This window comes from Protopterus annectens, chromosome 9.part0 (assembly GCF_019279795.1).
Source record: "Protopterus annectens isolate FY-2018-M chromosome 9.part0, PAN1.0, whole genome shotgun sequence".
Lineage (NCBI taxonomy): Eukaryota > Metazoa > Chordata > Ceratodontiformes > Protopteridae > Protopterus > Protopterus annectens.
The window spans coordinates 1,199,255,156-1,199,272,131 of NC_056743.1; positions in this window are offsets into that span (position 1 = coordinate 1,199,255,156).

Genomic DNA, 16,976 nt, shown 5'->3' on the forward strand with positions numbered 1-16,976 from the left:
GCCGGACACCGTAGAGCCGATAACCAGAAGGCCCAATAAGGTTCTTAGTCCCCCTGCAGACAGAGCTTCGTGGTGCAAGGGTTCCCCGGTTGATGCCATGGTGGTGGCAACGGCCACGAAAAAGGAACTATCCCAGGAAAGTTCTTCGGTCCATCTCCCTGACAAGGAGTCTCTGGCAATGGACTGTATTCGAAAGCAGACTTTTGCTTCAGCTACCTTCTCTATAAGGGTGCTGAATTACTTGGCCCATGTAATCAGACTGCAGCAGGACCTGGCCAAAGAGTACGCTGAGTCTTCCCCAGAGTCCATGTCGGCCGAGGATAAACGGATTTTCTCGGCTCGTATGGCCACTCTCAAGTCAGTGTCTTAATACTTCTATGCGGCTACTTTCCTGTGCCACGGAAGGAGCCGCTAAAGCTAGCGTGTCTGGTATCGCCTTAAGGCGTCATGCCTGGCTTCGAATTTGTGATTTCTCGGTGCCCTTCAAGGCGTCCTTTGCGAATGCACCCTTTGATGGGTCGACCCTATTCCAGAGTGAGAAAGATGGGAAAACGCTGTCAGCCATCGGAATATGCTTCTCTACCCCTCAAAGGTCCTTCTCCAAGAGGGCAGAAGAAGATGTGGTTCCGGAAATCTCAGCAGGCCCGGAACGCTCAGGCCTCCTCCACTCCCAGAGGCAGAGTGGGACAAGGTGGACGCCGGCGCAGAAGGAGACCGAAGAACTTCGGGTCACAGGAACCCTTTTCCGATCGACCCACGCAGCAACCTTGAGGGGTTGCCCAACTGCTCCTCTCTGGAGGCAGTCGGGGGGGGTGTTTTCCGAGGCACCTGGCTCAATGGGAGTCCATCACGACAGATCGCTGGGTGCTTCAGATAATATCCAGAGGCTATTCAATCCCCTTCATAAACAAGCCCCCTTACTCAAGGCGCCTCCCAGATGTCCCACCCACTCAAAGGGAGGCCGCGGCTTTGGAAATAAAAAAGCTGTTAGAAAAAAGAGCCATCCAGCATGTGCCCTCAGACCAGTCCAGGTTAGGCATCTACTCCAGGTGCCAAAAAAGATGGGGGACTTGAGGCCGATTTCTCGACCTGTCAACAATGAACTTTTTCATTGCCAAGGAGAGATTTCGGATGGTCACGCTCCATTCCATCCTGCCCCTCTTGTAGGAGTAGGACTGGATGTGCTCCATAGACCTCAAGGATGCGTACTACCATATTCTCATGGACAGACGGTCCAGGAGGTTTCTCTGCTTTCGGCTAGGGGCCAGTCATTACTAGTTCAGGGTCCTACCCTTCGGTCTCACCATAGCCCCCAGGGTGTTCACCAAGGTCATGGCAGTTATAGCGGCCCACCTGAGGCTCCAGGGCATGCAGGTCTTCCCGTACCTAGACGACTGGCTCCTCACCGCCCCCACCAGGCATCTACTTTCTCTAGCCAGGGATTTCTTCCTCCGGATATCACCCCGGTTATGGATAACAATAAATGTCAAGATGATACCCTCCAGGCCAGGGCCTTCCTAACGTCAGACAGACTTCACAGCATGACTCTGCATGTGCTAGCCCTATTTCAGTCCCCTGATCCCCCAGCAGAATTAGTCCTGAGAGCTTTGGGGTCCATGGCGGCAGCAATCAATCTGATTCTTTACGCTCTTCTGCACATGAGGGTTCTACAGTGGACATTGCAAGCCCAGTGGTCTATTCTACACCACCCTCTAGACTTCCCGATTCCCCTTAGCAGGATTTGCAAGAACTCCCTCATGTGGTGGCTTCAATCCCGAGCCCTTTGGGAAGGACGACCTTTTATGTCACCACCCCAGGCCACAGTGACCACGGATGCCTCCCGCCTAGGGTGGGAGGGCAGGACTGTCCAAGGCACGTGGGCTCAGACCGAGACTGTACTGCATATAAATGTCCTGGAGATGAGGGCGGTACTTTTAGTGTTGCAGGCCCTTCATGCCTCTCTTCCTCCGGGGACTATTGCTATCCAGTCGGACAGTATGTCACTGGTCTGGTATGTCAACAAACGGGGGGGAACCAGGTCTTACCCCCCTTTGCTGAGAAGCCATGAGAGTTTGGGTATGGGCGATCTCAACCAACCTCTTCCTGTTAGCAACGCACATTCCGGGTCGGTCCAACATACTGGCAGACAAATTCAGCAGAACTATCCTCTCTCCTTACGAGTGGTCTCTGAATCCTTCTGTAGCGGACAGATCTTCCTCAAGTGGGGTCAGCCTTGCTGCGATCTCTTCGCCTCGCCTTCCAATGTGAAGTGCAGCGAGTTTTTCGCTCTAATTCCTCCTTTTGGGGGAAGCCCCCAGAGATGTTCTAGTCCATGCTTGGCCGCCCGGTCTGCTTTATGCGTATCCTCTACTTCCGCTTATGACAAAATTTCTGCAGAAGGCACGCCGGTTGGGGAGAAAGATTATTCTCCATAGCCCTATTCTGGCCTCATCAAGTCTGCTTCCCCTGTCTGCGGTCTCATCTCATAGCTCCACTCTGGATCTTGGATCCCATTCCAAATCTGATTTCTCATCCCTCGGGAATGGCTCCTCCGAACCTGGACGGTCTCAAACTCTCAGCTTGGCTGATCCAGTTCCCCTAGTTGCCAGGACTCCAGTATCTCTTCCCGAGTCAAATCTATCCTGGTGGCGGCACATAAACCCTTTACCAGGAAGATTTACAGTAGCAAATGGAAACGTTTTTCAGTTTGGGCTTCACGAAAGAACTTGGATCCTTTTACCGCTCCTATTCCAGCGGTACTGGAATTCTTGTCTCATATTTTTCAGCAAGGGGCCAGCTCATCTACTGTGAAGGTTCAGCTGGCTGCCTTTTCCCATTTCCATATTGGGGACAACTTTGGTTGTCTTGCTGCTGCCAAAATCTGTAAGACCTTTGTAAAAGGCACTTTTCTTTTGAGACCCCCTGTTAGAAATTCATCCCCGCCATGGGATCTGACCTTAGTTCTTCAGGCGTTAGTTGCGCCTCCGTTTGAACCCACAGCTTCCATTGATCTGAAGTTCTTGTCATGGAAGATGACTTTTTTGGTAGCCATTACTTCAGCCAGGAGAGTGTCGGAGCTTCAGGCTGTCTGTATCAAACCTCCATACCTTGTGTTTCATAAGGATAGGGTATCTCTTAGGACTAATCCCTCTTTTCTCCATAAAGTTGCTTCCGAGACTAACATTAATCAGTCCATTAATTTGCCTGTCTTTTTCCCTAATTTCCAGAACAAAAGAAAATATAAACTTCATTTGCTGGATGTTCACAGACAGTTACGTTTTTAGTTGCACAGGACGGCTGTCTTTCGTAAATCTGATCAAATTTTTGTCTCCTTTGCTAAGCCTTTTCTAGTGAAACCAGTTTCAAAGGTGACTTTCGGCAGGTGGATTTCGAGTTGTATCCTACAAGCATACAGAGAGTCTGGCTTACCAGAACCAATGAGAGTTCATGCTCATTCTATGGCAACGTCTGCTGCATTCTGGTATAGAGTTTCCCTGGATGACATTTGTTCAGCGGCTACCTGGGTGTCCCCTCACACCTTTATTTCTCATTATAAACTGGATTTGGTGTGTAGAGGAATGGCTGTCTTTGGCTCTGCAGTGCTCCGGAATATCCTTCCTTAAGGGCCACCCAGGATTTTGGGTATCTGGGGACTCTGTCCCACAGTTTGCTGATCAAATGAAGTTGACTACTTCAGATAAAGAAGTTATGTACTCACCATAACGTTCCATCTGAGTAGGTAAACTTCATTTGTCAGCAACCGTCCCTCCCTCCTTCCCCCTGACCTTGATGGTTATTTAGCTGAGCTAGAGGTTCGGACTTATGAGCGTTACTTTGTCCTTGAGTCAGGTGTCTCAGGTTGTTAGTTTGTTTTGTTATTATGTGCAGGTGGCAAACGTGATCTGAGGATTGGAAGGGGGTTGCAGTGTAGTATGGGTAAGAGGGAGGAGCTTGGAGCGCGGATCTTTTTGCTTGGTATGTTGCCGGCTCGGATCCGTAATCCACAGGTTACTGACAAATGAAGTTTACCTACTCTGATGGAACGTTATGGTAAGTACATAACTTCCTTTTTCAGCTATACGGCTGAAAAACACAGTGAAAGCTCTAGCTTGGCTAGGTTTTTCTTGTAGTTTTTACTAATTGGTTTGTCTGTGTGATCTTTTTACAATAACTGAAAAATTATATTCACCAATCATTAGAACATTCAGAGAAGTGGTAGCATATGCAGTTGTCATATGTTGCAAAACAAGCAGCTGATGCCATTTTCTTTAGTCTTTCTAGCTGCGCGGTGCCCGAAGCAGAAGCATTTCGCAAGTGCCGGTCGGCCGACTACTGAAATATTAGCGTTTGAGTTTCAGAACCGAAGTCTTCAATAAAGCTAAGTATCCCATTGAGGAAACTTTTTTCTTGCTTTTCTACCGATGTCAGAAAAAGTTAATAATTGTATTACTTGTGGGAAGCAAATACCTCATAAGGATTTCCATTTATACTGTATTCCTTGCCTAGGCCCTGATCACAACGTGCCTGGCTGTTTTGTGCTAGATTTAACCAACGTACTATTAAGCGTCTGTATATTTTTGCATCTAAGTATTTTGGAAACAGATTTAACTACCCAGAGATGTCGTCGGATAGCAAACCGACTACATAAAAAACGCAAAGAAAAGGACAGAGAAAGGCAGTCGAGATCCAAAACCAATGACGAAGCTTCTCCTAAGACAGTCGCCGGTTCGCCGGTACTCAGTGAGGTGCTTTTGCAGCCCCTGATACCCGCTACTTTCGAGTCGCAGGCCTCTACCGACACCCATGTGGAGTCCGGCATGCCGCAAGATACTCAAGGTGTTGGACCGACCGATGTATCTCCCTCGGATGGGTCCGGAGCCGCTGAGCAGGCACCGGCTTCTGAGGGTGTATTCAGACCTCATCATTCTTATATCTGGCGAAAGCTGCAAAACCAAAGGGAAATACACCTTCTAAAACTAAAAAAACGATGCCTGCGCCACGTGCACAGGCCTCTGTGCCTAAAAAACAGATGATCAAAATGTCTGAAGACCTTATTACCTTGATCAGGGGTACCCATCCCCCTCCAGATAAGAGGCCTAGGCAAGACACTGACTATAAATCTTCAGATCAGGTTTCTATTTCTTCTGATTCCTCTTCTGATCAGGAATTGTCTTTACCTCCCTATGAGGATTCTGATGCTGAGGAGTCTATTCCATCTGCATCTCCTCCTGAGGATTATTCATTTGGGGAAACCTTGCATACTTTGAGGGAGCATTTTCACTGAGCGAGTCAAGACTTCTCAGAATCTAAAAAGAGGCTCATGGATTTCCTCCTTCTCCCTCAGCACAAACCTTTAGCCATTCCCCCTGTGTTAGACATTGTGGATGATGTTTTTTCGGAGTAAAGTCTGACTCCTGACTCTTTACCTCCGGCTCCCAGTAAGCCTGACTGGTATTACAGGGTCCCTGACTCTCATAAATTTTTATTTAGAAACCCTGCCGCTGATCCTAAAACTATTTCACAGGGCTCAAAGGGAGTTAAGGCCTCAACAGCAAAAACCCCTACCCCCTCTGACAGAGATTCTAGGGCACTAGACAGATTGGGGAAAAAGGTTTATACATCTGCAACCTTGGCAATCAGGGCCTTAAACTATCAATTTCATATGCTTAAGTACCAACAACATGTTATGGGATTGCTGAAACAGAAAATGATGTTGATTTCAGAATGTGCAGAAAATAAGGAATTGCAGGAATTATTGCATGCAGCTGAACAAGTTGGAAAGCATACTTTGCAATGTGGTTTTGATTCTTTAGAGGCCTCCTGCAGGGTCACAGTTACTGGATCTGTGATTAGGAGGCATGCCTGGTTAAAGGAACAAAATTTGCCTGATCATGTTAAAGCTAAATTGCTAGATGCACCTTTACAGCATGATTCTCTGTTTGGTATTAAAGCAGAAGAGGTTTTAAAGAAAATGGAGGACAAAGCTAAGTCTATGCAAACTGTTAAAGATTTCTTACAAGTGCAGCCACCTAGATTCAGTAGACACTGGCCCACAAAAAAATGGCCCTTTCTTGTGTCAGACAGAGCTCAAAGGGGCAAATCCAGATGCCCTAAGGGTACCAGGCTCAAGACTCATACAGGTCAAAGCAATGGGGTGCATCCACCTCCAAATGTGGAGGAGATAAAGCGCAAACCTACAGAAAGCAATCCCAATGACTTCCCTCTGCCTACACCAAGCACTTATCTTTTGGCAGCACCCATAGGGGGAAAATTAGCACTTTTTGCTCAAAATTGGCAGTTAATAACCAAGGACAAGTGGGTACTGAACATCGTATCACAGGGATACAGATTCCATTTCCACACTCTGCCAATGACAAATGGTTGTCCAGACCTGCCAATAAAACAATGGGCAGAGGCTCAAAAACAGGTTACGTCCCTCATGGATATAGGGGCCATTAAGATAGTACCAGAACAGGAAAAAGGACAAGGTTTTTACTCAAGACTGTTCTTGGTACCCAGAAAGGACAAGGCCTGGTGGCCAGTACTGGATTTATTGATTTTGAACACATACCTGGACAGTCCAAAATTCAGAATGCTCACTTTGCAACAGCTTCTGCCCATGCTGGGCAAGAATGCTTGGCTGGTGACTAGACTTAAAAGAGGCATACCTGCATGTCCCAATAAGACAGTCGTGCAGAAGATACCTCAGGTTCAAGGCTGGTTTAATGCATTACCAATTCTCTGCACTGCCCTTTGGCTTATCTACTGCGCCCAGGGTCTTTACAGATTGCCTGGCACCAGTAATTGCTTTTAGCAGACAAAGACGTATTCAGATATGTCCTTACTTGGACTGTCTCATTCAAGCAGAGAACAAGGACACTCTTCTACGACACCTGGCGTTTGTGAAAAAGCTTCTAGCATGCCTAGGGTACACAATAAATGAAAAGAAATCTCAACTGGTACCCTCTCAAAAGATAACATTCCTGGGTGCAAGCTTGATGCAACTGCCCAGATGGCTTACCTCATGCCAGACAAACAAAGGCAACTAACTACTTCAAACTGATGGCAACAAAAACCCAGTCTTCTGCAAGACAAATTCTGCAGGCTCTGGGCTTCATGGCATCCTGCATCCTACTAATTCCATATGTAAGACTGCATATGAGGAAACTTCAGTGGTACCTAAAAAGTTTATGAAGTCAACATTCACACAGTCTAGAAACAATGATTCCTCTCATCCCCTGCCTGCAACAGGAGTTTCTATGGTGGGCAAAGGCCTGTCACCAAAACATGGGATGGCCCTTCACTCAACCCCCTGCCAGCCATACTTTAACAACAGACTCATCAGATTATGCCTGGGGGCCCACATGGCAGGAAGATGCATATGGGTGCCAAATCAAATGCATCTACATATCAACCAGAAAGAGATGCTAGCTGTTCAAAATGCCCTAGTAGCCTTCAAGGACTTACTTCATCCAGGACAACTACTGATAAAGACGGACAACACCACAGTCATGTGGTATATAAACAAGCAAGGGAGCACACACTCATACCACCTTTGCAGATTAGCCATGACACTGTGGGACACAGCTTTGACCTACTAAATAAATCTTCAAGCTCAATTCCTGCCAGGAATACAGAACACTCTGGCAGACGACTTGAGCAGAAACCTTATGGATCCTCACGAGTGGAAACTAAATCTACAAGTATTCAGCATGATAACAGAGAAATGGGGGAGCCTATTTGCCTCTCCTAAAAATTATCAATTGAAAAGATTATGCACAAGGACTTATCACAGACAAGCATGGAAAGTGGATGGTCCTATCCTTCAGTTGGAAAAACCTGTCAGTTTACGCCTTTCCTCCTCTGCCTTTTCTACCCAAGGTCCTCCTAAAAGTCAGACAAGAGAAGCCAAAGATAATATTAATTGCCCCGGACTGGCCCCGCCAATACTGGTACCCAATCCTAAGGAGCTTGTCTCAATACCCAGCTTGGACCTTGCCTCAAAGGCCACAACTACTGTCCCAGCAAAACAATCAGATCCTGCACAATCAACTACAGACTCTGAACCTAGCAGCATGGCTAATCATGTAATCATATGAACGACACCTCTCAGTAAAGCTGTGATGGATGTCATTTTGGGAGCCAGAAGGCCTAGTACTAGAAAATCTTATGCTGACAAATGGAAGAGATTCTGTTCTTGGAATCGAGCACAAGGAACTGATACAGCAGAACCACATATTCCTCAGATATTACAATACTTAACTGAGATGCTTGACAAAGACCTATCTTTCTCATCAATCAACATCCATGCCTCTGCCATTTCGGCTCATTACAATACAGAGCCACCAATCTTTTCTCATCCTTTACTAAAGCGATATCTTAGAGGAGCCAAAAACCTAAGGCCTCCTAGAAGATCACCATTACCTGCATGGGACCTCAATTATGTGTTGGAAAAACTCACCCTGCCTCCATTTGAACCAGCCGTTACCGCTGATATAAAGTTCTTATCATGGAAGACAGCTCTGCTACTAGCAATTACTTCAGCAATAAGAGTTTCAGAGCTACAGGCCCTCATGGCTGTGGAGCCTTTTATCATATTTCACCCAGACAGGATATCTCTAAGGACAAATCCTACTTTTATGCCTAAGGTGGTTTCCAGTGTGACTCTTAACCAAACAATTCATCTGCCAACTTTTTATCCAAATCTGCAGAACAAAGGGGAGAGAATTCTGCATTCCTTGGACGTGCACAGGCAGCTAAGATTCTACTTGAGCAGGACAAAAGCTCTAAGAAAAACTGAGCAATTACTAGTGTCATATGCTGCAGGATCAGAAGGAATGGCTATCTCAAAGGAGTCCATTTCAAAGTGGGTAAGCCACTGCATCCGTTTCTGCTACTTACACCATGGTAAACCTGTGCCCAAGGGCATTAGGTCTCATTCCACCAGAGCTGCAGCTACTTTGGCAGCCTTTCTCAGAGGAGTACCAACCAAAGACATTCTAGAGTCTGCTACTTAGAGTTCTGTTCATACCTTTACAAAGCATTACCATTTGCCTCTCTGCTCTTAAGTCCAGGGCAGGCTTTGCCACTACAGTGCTGCAGGGCCTTATAGCCGCACCTAATGCTGTTTAGCTCCAGCCTCCCAACCATAGCTTTGGGATTCTACCCAAATGTAGTGACTGCAACAGTGAAACACAAAGAACATAGTACAGTTGTGTACACTTACCATAAATGTAGATGTTCGAGTGTATTTACTGTTGCAGTCCAGGTTACCCTCCCTCTATCTCCCTGGTAAAGTTTATATTGATGCACCAGGGGTAAGAAAAACTAAAGAAAATGGCGTTGCCTGCATGTTTTATACCCCTGACTTTGGAATTCAGGCCGACTTGAGGGCAACCTGCCAGGAGATTACCCAAATGTAATGACTGCAACAGTGAATACACTCTAACATCTACATTTATGGTAAGTGTACACACTAATCTTGTAAACACTAATCAATAAGAACAAAAAAGATGGGGCTGTCTCTTTAAGAAGAAATGCCTTAAATTCTGTAGCGTTTAGACAATAACACATTATCACCTGTTCACTGTCTCAGTAAAGTATGTGATGATGTCTGTGACTTCTGTCAGTTAAACATTAGTAGGTAATTGACATAACTCAGCAAGCTATCAGTTAAAGTAATGTAGCCATACCATGTATGTATCCATGGCTGAGGACTGTCAGTCTCAGAAACCACACCCAAGCTAGTTTGAAACTGAAATGTGATGCTTCTTTGAGCTGTAACACAGACCAGACCAGTATGTCCCTAGCCTAGCCTCCTGAGAGCTCATAAATCGACTTACAATTAATTGTCACAGTATTACATTAAATTACACAGTACATGAAAATCTATGGTTCTACAAGACATTGCTTCATGTAAACGAGCAGCAGGGTTCAAATTACATAATATTAGCAATGTAAAATAAACAGATATACAACACGTCATAAGCATAATAAAAGTAAGAACAGTAATCCCTCATACACACATGTACCAACTGGTATTTTAGTGGATTTAGTATTTTGAACTGTACAAGGCAAAAATATTTTCAAATGAGAGTATGGCTCCTGCCCAAACATGGGGTTGGGCTTACTGATTGTTTCTTGTAATTTTTTTTCAGCTTCTGGAAACTAGCATGTATATGGAGAACTGTACGGTGTTTTATTTATTTATTTAATTAATTTACACTTTGTTGAGCAGGTTAGTCTCCCTAGGCCAATGGCCCCTTTTCAGAGGTGACCCCAAGGTAGTATTCAGACTAACTTGGGGAAATTGATCAGGACACTGGGGAACTTCCCCTATTATTTTCCAGAGGAGTGAGCCAGAGGTCTGTCTCAAGAAGAAAGTGTCACGGCAGAAGCAGAGGTGTAGGTCATGGAGCGGGGTGTGGATGCTGTTTTGTCTTAAACAACAGTTGTTTCTAAGAATGACAGCATTGATAATGTTAATTCTAATGCAGATAATGGTACTCCAAATTTAATTACAAAAAGTAGGTTTGGAAACTAATGTTAAGTTGTCTATCTCGCCTTCATTCTTGCTGGATGGGTTCGGAGCCGATCCTCGGCTCCAACTCTGCCTTTTTTTAAAGCTCAAGAGCTATTTACCGGCTTGAGGCCTCCCCTTATCCTACAATGCTAGGCGTCAGATATCCAGATCTCGTTTGCCGCTTCAGCTACGAGGTTGCATTTTTACCGGCTCCAGGTCGTATAATTCTTTTTATAACCTTTCTTAGTCAGGGCTGTTGTTGCTAATTTAGATTTTCCTCTTATAATCCCCTTTTTCTGTTGATTACAGAGTTTTATTCCCTTCCTCCCTTCTCCTCCCCCATCCCCCTATATATATATATATATATATATATATATATATATATATATATATCAAATATAGTTTTTATAGTTTTTGGTTAATTATAACTGCTATAGTTGTAGAAGTTGTATTGTCTGTTCTAGTGCGTGTGTGTCTGTGTTTAGTGTTTAAGCACTAGTTTAAATTCCCTTGGCATCTCTTCTACCATGTCCAAAGATACCAAGGTTTCAGGTTTCAAGAAGTGTGACTTGTGCTGTCAGAAGATGTCTCTGACAGACAGTCACACGTCTTGTGTTTATTGTTTGGGCCCCCTACACCTGCAGGACTCATGTTCGGTCTGTCATGCTTTCAGTCTGAGAGTCCTGCAGGAACGTAGGAATAAACAAATTTTGAGAGGCTTGTTAAAGCCTGAAGGATTCCCGACTAAGCCTTCGTCGGGGAAATCCTTAAAGCCCGCTAAACCGTCGACTCCCTGTTCGGAGCCGATGCCGAGTGGAGCTTCTACTTCTTTGTCAGTTCAGGCCGGAACCGACACTTTGAGACCACAGCCGGCACCGACTTTGCCATCGGAGCCATCTCTGAGCCGGAAGCGTTCAAGATCCCCTTCTTTAGAATCCGTTCGCTCGACTCCTAGGTCCCCATTACTACAATCGGAGCGGAGTCATAGGTCCCATTCCTCTTGGCCCTCCAGGTTATCTGACCATGACTTAGAGAGGGTGGTCAGTAGGCTCTTTAAGTTGCAGGCACTGGCCAAAATGTTGACTAGCCCTTCTCAGCAGACTGTGGCTATCCCTGTTTCTTCAACTATTCCTCCTCCGACTCTTCTACCGTGTTCGGAGCAGGAGCTTGTTGGGGCTCAAAACGTCGGAGCAGATACCCCACCCTTCGGCTCCTTCGTCGGGTCCGATCTCTTCATTGGTTCCGTCCTTTGGAGGGATCCGGGCGACAAGACTTCCTCGTCGGCTCCGAGGGGGCGAGTGGCATCGGACCCTTGTCCGACCCCGTTCTCCCTCTCGGGGCCTCGGCGCAGGTGAGCTCGGCCCCTGTGTCTGTCTCTGTCCACCCCCCTGACCCCAAGCGTGGAGAACAAGCGCTCCAGGTAGCCCCATTGGGTGCATCTTGCTCTTCCGAGACCTCCCCTGATCATTCCGAGGAGCCCCCTCAGAAGAGAAAATGTAAGAGGAAGCATGTTGACTCCCCCGAGTCAGTCACCTCTGACACTGACTTGGAGGATTCGGAAGGGTCCCCAAGGGTCCCCCTCTGAGGATGTCTCCTTTTCAGACATCCATGAGATCCTTAAGCAGAGGGGGAACTGGACTGCCCTCAACCCTTCCGAGGACGAGTCGGTGTATCTGGACGCATTTGCTTCTTGTCCTTCCACCTCCTGGGTGTCTCCACCTTTCGACCCACTCATGGAAGTATTGGCTCGGAAGGCGTGGACGGCCCCTGACACAGTTGAACCAACTCCCCGCAGGCCCACAAAATTCATCACAGCCCTGCCCGACAAACAGTTTCTCACTAAGGGTGTCCCTGTTGATGCCATGGTGGTTGCAGCAGCCACTAAGAAGGAGTTGGCTGACCCCTCAGTGCCTGTCCATCCACCTAATAAAGAATCTAGGACAATGGACAGGTACGGGAAGCAGATGTTTTCTTCAGCAACCTTTTCCATGCGGTCGCTGAACTATCTGTGCCATTTCACCCGCCTTCAAAGAGATCTCCTTAAGGAACTGGGTGATACCCTTCAGGATCCATCTGCTGCGGGGTCTCAGGAAAAGATTAACTCCCAGCTGGCGACCCTTTCAACTCCTCCATGCGGCTCATTTCTTATGCAGCCGATGGGGCGATTAGAGCCGCAGGCACAGGCGTGGCTTTGAGAAGACATGCCTGGATGCGGTTATGTAACTTTGCTGACCCCTTTAAGGTGTCCTTCACCAATACCCCCTTCGATGGTTCGGCTTTGTTCGGACCACAGGTGAAGGATACCCTTACCAAGTGTGAGCAGGAAGGCAAGACTCTCTCTGCAGTGGGAGTCCGTTTTCTACTCCTTCTAGACCATACCCTAAAGGTCAGAAGGGTGGAAAAATGTGGTTTCGCAAACCCCAAGGAGTCGTGCCTGACACACGTGGAGAGTTTCCCTCCAGGGGCAGAGGAGGGAACAACAACAGATGCCGCCCACGGGGGTCCGCAGAATTAGGGTAGCAGGGAAACCTTTTCCGACAAACCCTTTCAGCACCCCTGAGGGGCTGCCCGACTGTCCACTGTCGGAGGCAGTTGGGGGAAGATTATCACTGTACCCAGAAGCCTGGCGACTCCTCACACAAGACAAATGGGTACAGGCTATTTTATCCGAGGGTTACAAAATCCCCTTTGTCCACACCCCCATTCAAACAAACAGATCCCTTCCAGATGTTCCACCCGGTCTAAGGGAACAAGCAGTACTAGAAATCTCAAAACTGCTAAGAAAAAGAGCCATCCAGCCAGTCATAAAGTCAAATAGACTCGCAAATATTCAATTCCTATTTACTGGTCAGTACTAGTATATAGTGAAACTACATCTATTGACGCAAAAAAGAAATTGCTACCATCTGTTTTCAGGTCATAACCGGTTATTTCAGCACCCAAGTCAAAAACTGAAACTTTATATGGTTAGATCACTTTTTAAATCCTGTCACACAAAGTTCCACTTTTTATTTAAAAGATTCATGGCATCTGCTTGAAATACTTAGGGACCTGAAAACAGATGGTAGCAATTTCTTTTTTGCATCAATAGACGTAGTTTCAGTATATACTAGTATTGACCAGGAAATAGGAATTGAATATTTGCGAGACTATTTGACTAATTATACTGAGTTTTCAGGTACAAAAGTTAACACTATTTGTAAGATCATGAATATTATTTTAGAAAACAATTTTTTTTACTTTCAATGACACGTTTTATAAACAATTGTCGGGGGTTGCAATGGGGGCAAGGGTGGCTCCCGCTTTTGCTAATTTGGTAATGGCCAGTTGGGAAAACAAATTTTTAGTTATTAATAAGAAAATGGAGAAAGTTTTGTTGTATCGTCGTTACATTGACTATTTATTGTTTCTATGGAAAGGGGATTATGAGACCTTTGTTGAATTCGTGTCAGAGTTGAATAATTCTACCAAGTTTTTGAAATTCACTATCACTGGTTTTGGTAGAAGTTTAGATTTTTTGGACTTACATTTGTCCTATGACTTTCAAAATGAGTGTTTTATGAGCTGTATTCATAGAAAAAGTGTATTTGCTAATCAGTATTTACACTTTAAGAGCTTGCATCCCACACATAAAAAAAGGGGTGGTCAAAGGACAAATGATTAGGTTGAGCAGACTCACGTCTGATGATAGGACCTTTATGAAGGAACTAGCTACTTTGGAAAGTTTTTTTGTAGACAGGGTTTATGATTTTGGATGGCTTAAGAGAATAGAAGAAGTAGTAGTCTGTTTAAGGAAAACTAAGGCAATTCCCATTTTGAGAAGTAACACTGGTAATATAGGTTGTGACGTTCAGGAAGTAAAGATTGGTGACAAATATGTGTTCTTTTCCTTTACCAATTTCTAATGAGATGGGGGTCATTGGAAACATTATCAAAGATAACTGGAAAATTTTGTTGGGAAATCTGGACCTTACTAAAGTGATTGGCTCTAGTCCATGTTTCACTTATAAAAAAACTTTTAATCTAAAAAGTTTACTTGAACATGCACACAAAGGGTCAAGTAATAGCAAAGTTTCTTTAGTATACAAAAAAGGTACTTATGCATGTAACAACTGTAGGCAGTGTAGATTTGTCAGCAATACTTCTGTGTATTTTAGACATTTAAATAAAACCATTTGGAACAACAGTTTTTTTTTTTTTTTTTATTGCAACAGTAGCCTGATTGTCTACGTAGCTCAATGTCTTTCATGTACAGGATTCTATATAGGAAAAACTGTTAGATGTTTTAAAAGAAGGATATATGAACACCAACTACCTATTAAAAAAGGAGATGAGAAAAACGCCCTAGCTAGACATGCTAAGGTATGCACAGGTTTTAAGAAATTTGTTTTCTCTGTCATTGATAATGTAGAAAGTGGAGCTTTCTCTGGTGATTTTAAAATTGGATTGGAATGTAAAGAGAGCACTTGGCAAATCAGTTTGAGTGCTGATGTTACAGCAGGCTTAAACAAAGTCATTAATTTAAAATGTTTTCTACAATATTTGTAGTTTTTATACATATATGTATATTTTTATTAGTTCAAACCAACATTCAGTTGGATTTGTGTATATAAAAAAGTTTTTATACTAGATAACATTTGTTGTTGCTTTAAAAAGTATTATTAATTCATTAACTTGTGACATGTGACTTAGTGCTATATATAGAACTTTAAAATGGGTAGATGGTCATCCTGATGAAGTTCACGTTCATTAAAGTGAATGAAAGCTTATGCAAAGTGTCCGTGCTTTCCTGACGAAGACTTGTTTATCTGGTTTACTGTTCAAACTCAGCCTCTCTACAGGCTATGTACCCATAGAGTGGCGCACAGCAACAGTTATCCCACTCCACAAAGGTGGAGCCACAACAGACCCCGGGAACCATCGCCCTATAAGCCTGACTAGCCTGGTCTGCAAAGCTATGGAATGCATCATCCTGGAACTCATTAACAGAGACATTGGGAACCTCCAAACCTTGGACTCTACCCAGTTTGGTTTTGTTAAGGGCAGATCATGCCTCCTAAATCTGGTGGACTTCTTTGAGACGGTTACCAAGGCATTAGACGAGGGAAAGGAGGTCCACACAGCCTACCTAGAGCTTGCAAAGGCTTTCAACACCATTCCCCATTCTAGTATAGACAAGCTTACCAGCGTGAACATAAACCCCTACGTCACGAGATGGGTTGCCAACTGGCTCATGGATAGAACCCACATGGTGAGAGTTGCAGGCTCTACGTCCGACTCTCAACCGGTTACAAGTGGCGTTCCCCAGGGCTCAGTCCTAGGACCCCTCCTGTTCGGTATATACTTCTCAGAGGTACAGGCAAGCATTGGAAGACTATGGCTGACCAAGTTCGCAGATGACTGCAAACTAGGGGCCATAATTGATTCTCCGGCTGATACAGACACCCTTCAGATGGGTCTTACTGAGACGGATACCTGGTGTCAAAATCATGGCCTCAAGCTAAATGCCAAAAAGTGCATAGTCACCCCCTTTGGAAAAAAACAAAATACCCGCGAACTACCACATAGGTGGTAGTCCCCTAAATACAGAAAATGTAATAAGGGATCTGGGGACCCAAGTAGATAGTAATCTCTCCTTTGATAATCATATTGCCAAGGTGGTTAGAAAATCCTTCTATGTGGCCCACTTGATCACAAAAGGGTTCGCATCTAGAACAAAAGAGGTTATTGTGCCTCTCTCCTCATCACTCATTAGACCCATCATAGAATACAATGCCCCATTGGGATGTACCTTACAAGACACCTGCAACAGCTGGAAAGGCCACAAAAGTACCTCACCAAGAGGATTACTGGCCTCAAACAGATGCCCTATGTAGCCCGACTCAAGAAACTCTAGCTGTACTCAGTTGCATACCGCTTACTCAGAGGTGATCTCTGCCTGACATACAAGGCCATGTCCAACCCAGAATTGATGGACATGCTCCACCTAAAAAAAAACAAATCCCAGAGAGCCACACGCTCTAGGGATATAGACCTCACCACAACGATAAATAGGACATGCTGGAGGGATAGATTCCTATCCCAGAGATTCCCCGTGTTTTGGAACATTATTCCAGTATACATCAGGCAGAGCCCCTCACTAACACTCTTCAAGAGAAACCTTGACGAGTGGATGGGAAATAGAAAATTTACCCCGGGGATCACTGCACTGGCTCTGCTGGACAGTGGCGCAGGGAAATAATGGCTCTGCTGGACAGTGGCGCAGGGAACTGATGGCTCTGCTGGACAGAGGCACAGGGAACTAATCTAAGGGGGTGGCGAAAGCCAACACATTCTGGCTAGGCTTATAATTGCCCTTGGGCAGATAGCCTAGTACTTGCCTACAAACCTATAAAGGATTAATCTGACTAATATTAAAGGTGCATGCATCACAAAAGCTGGAATTTAGACATTT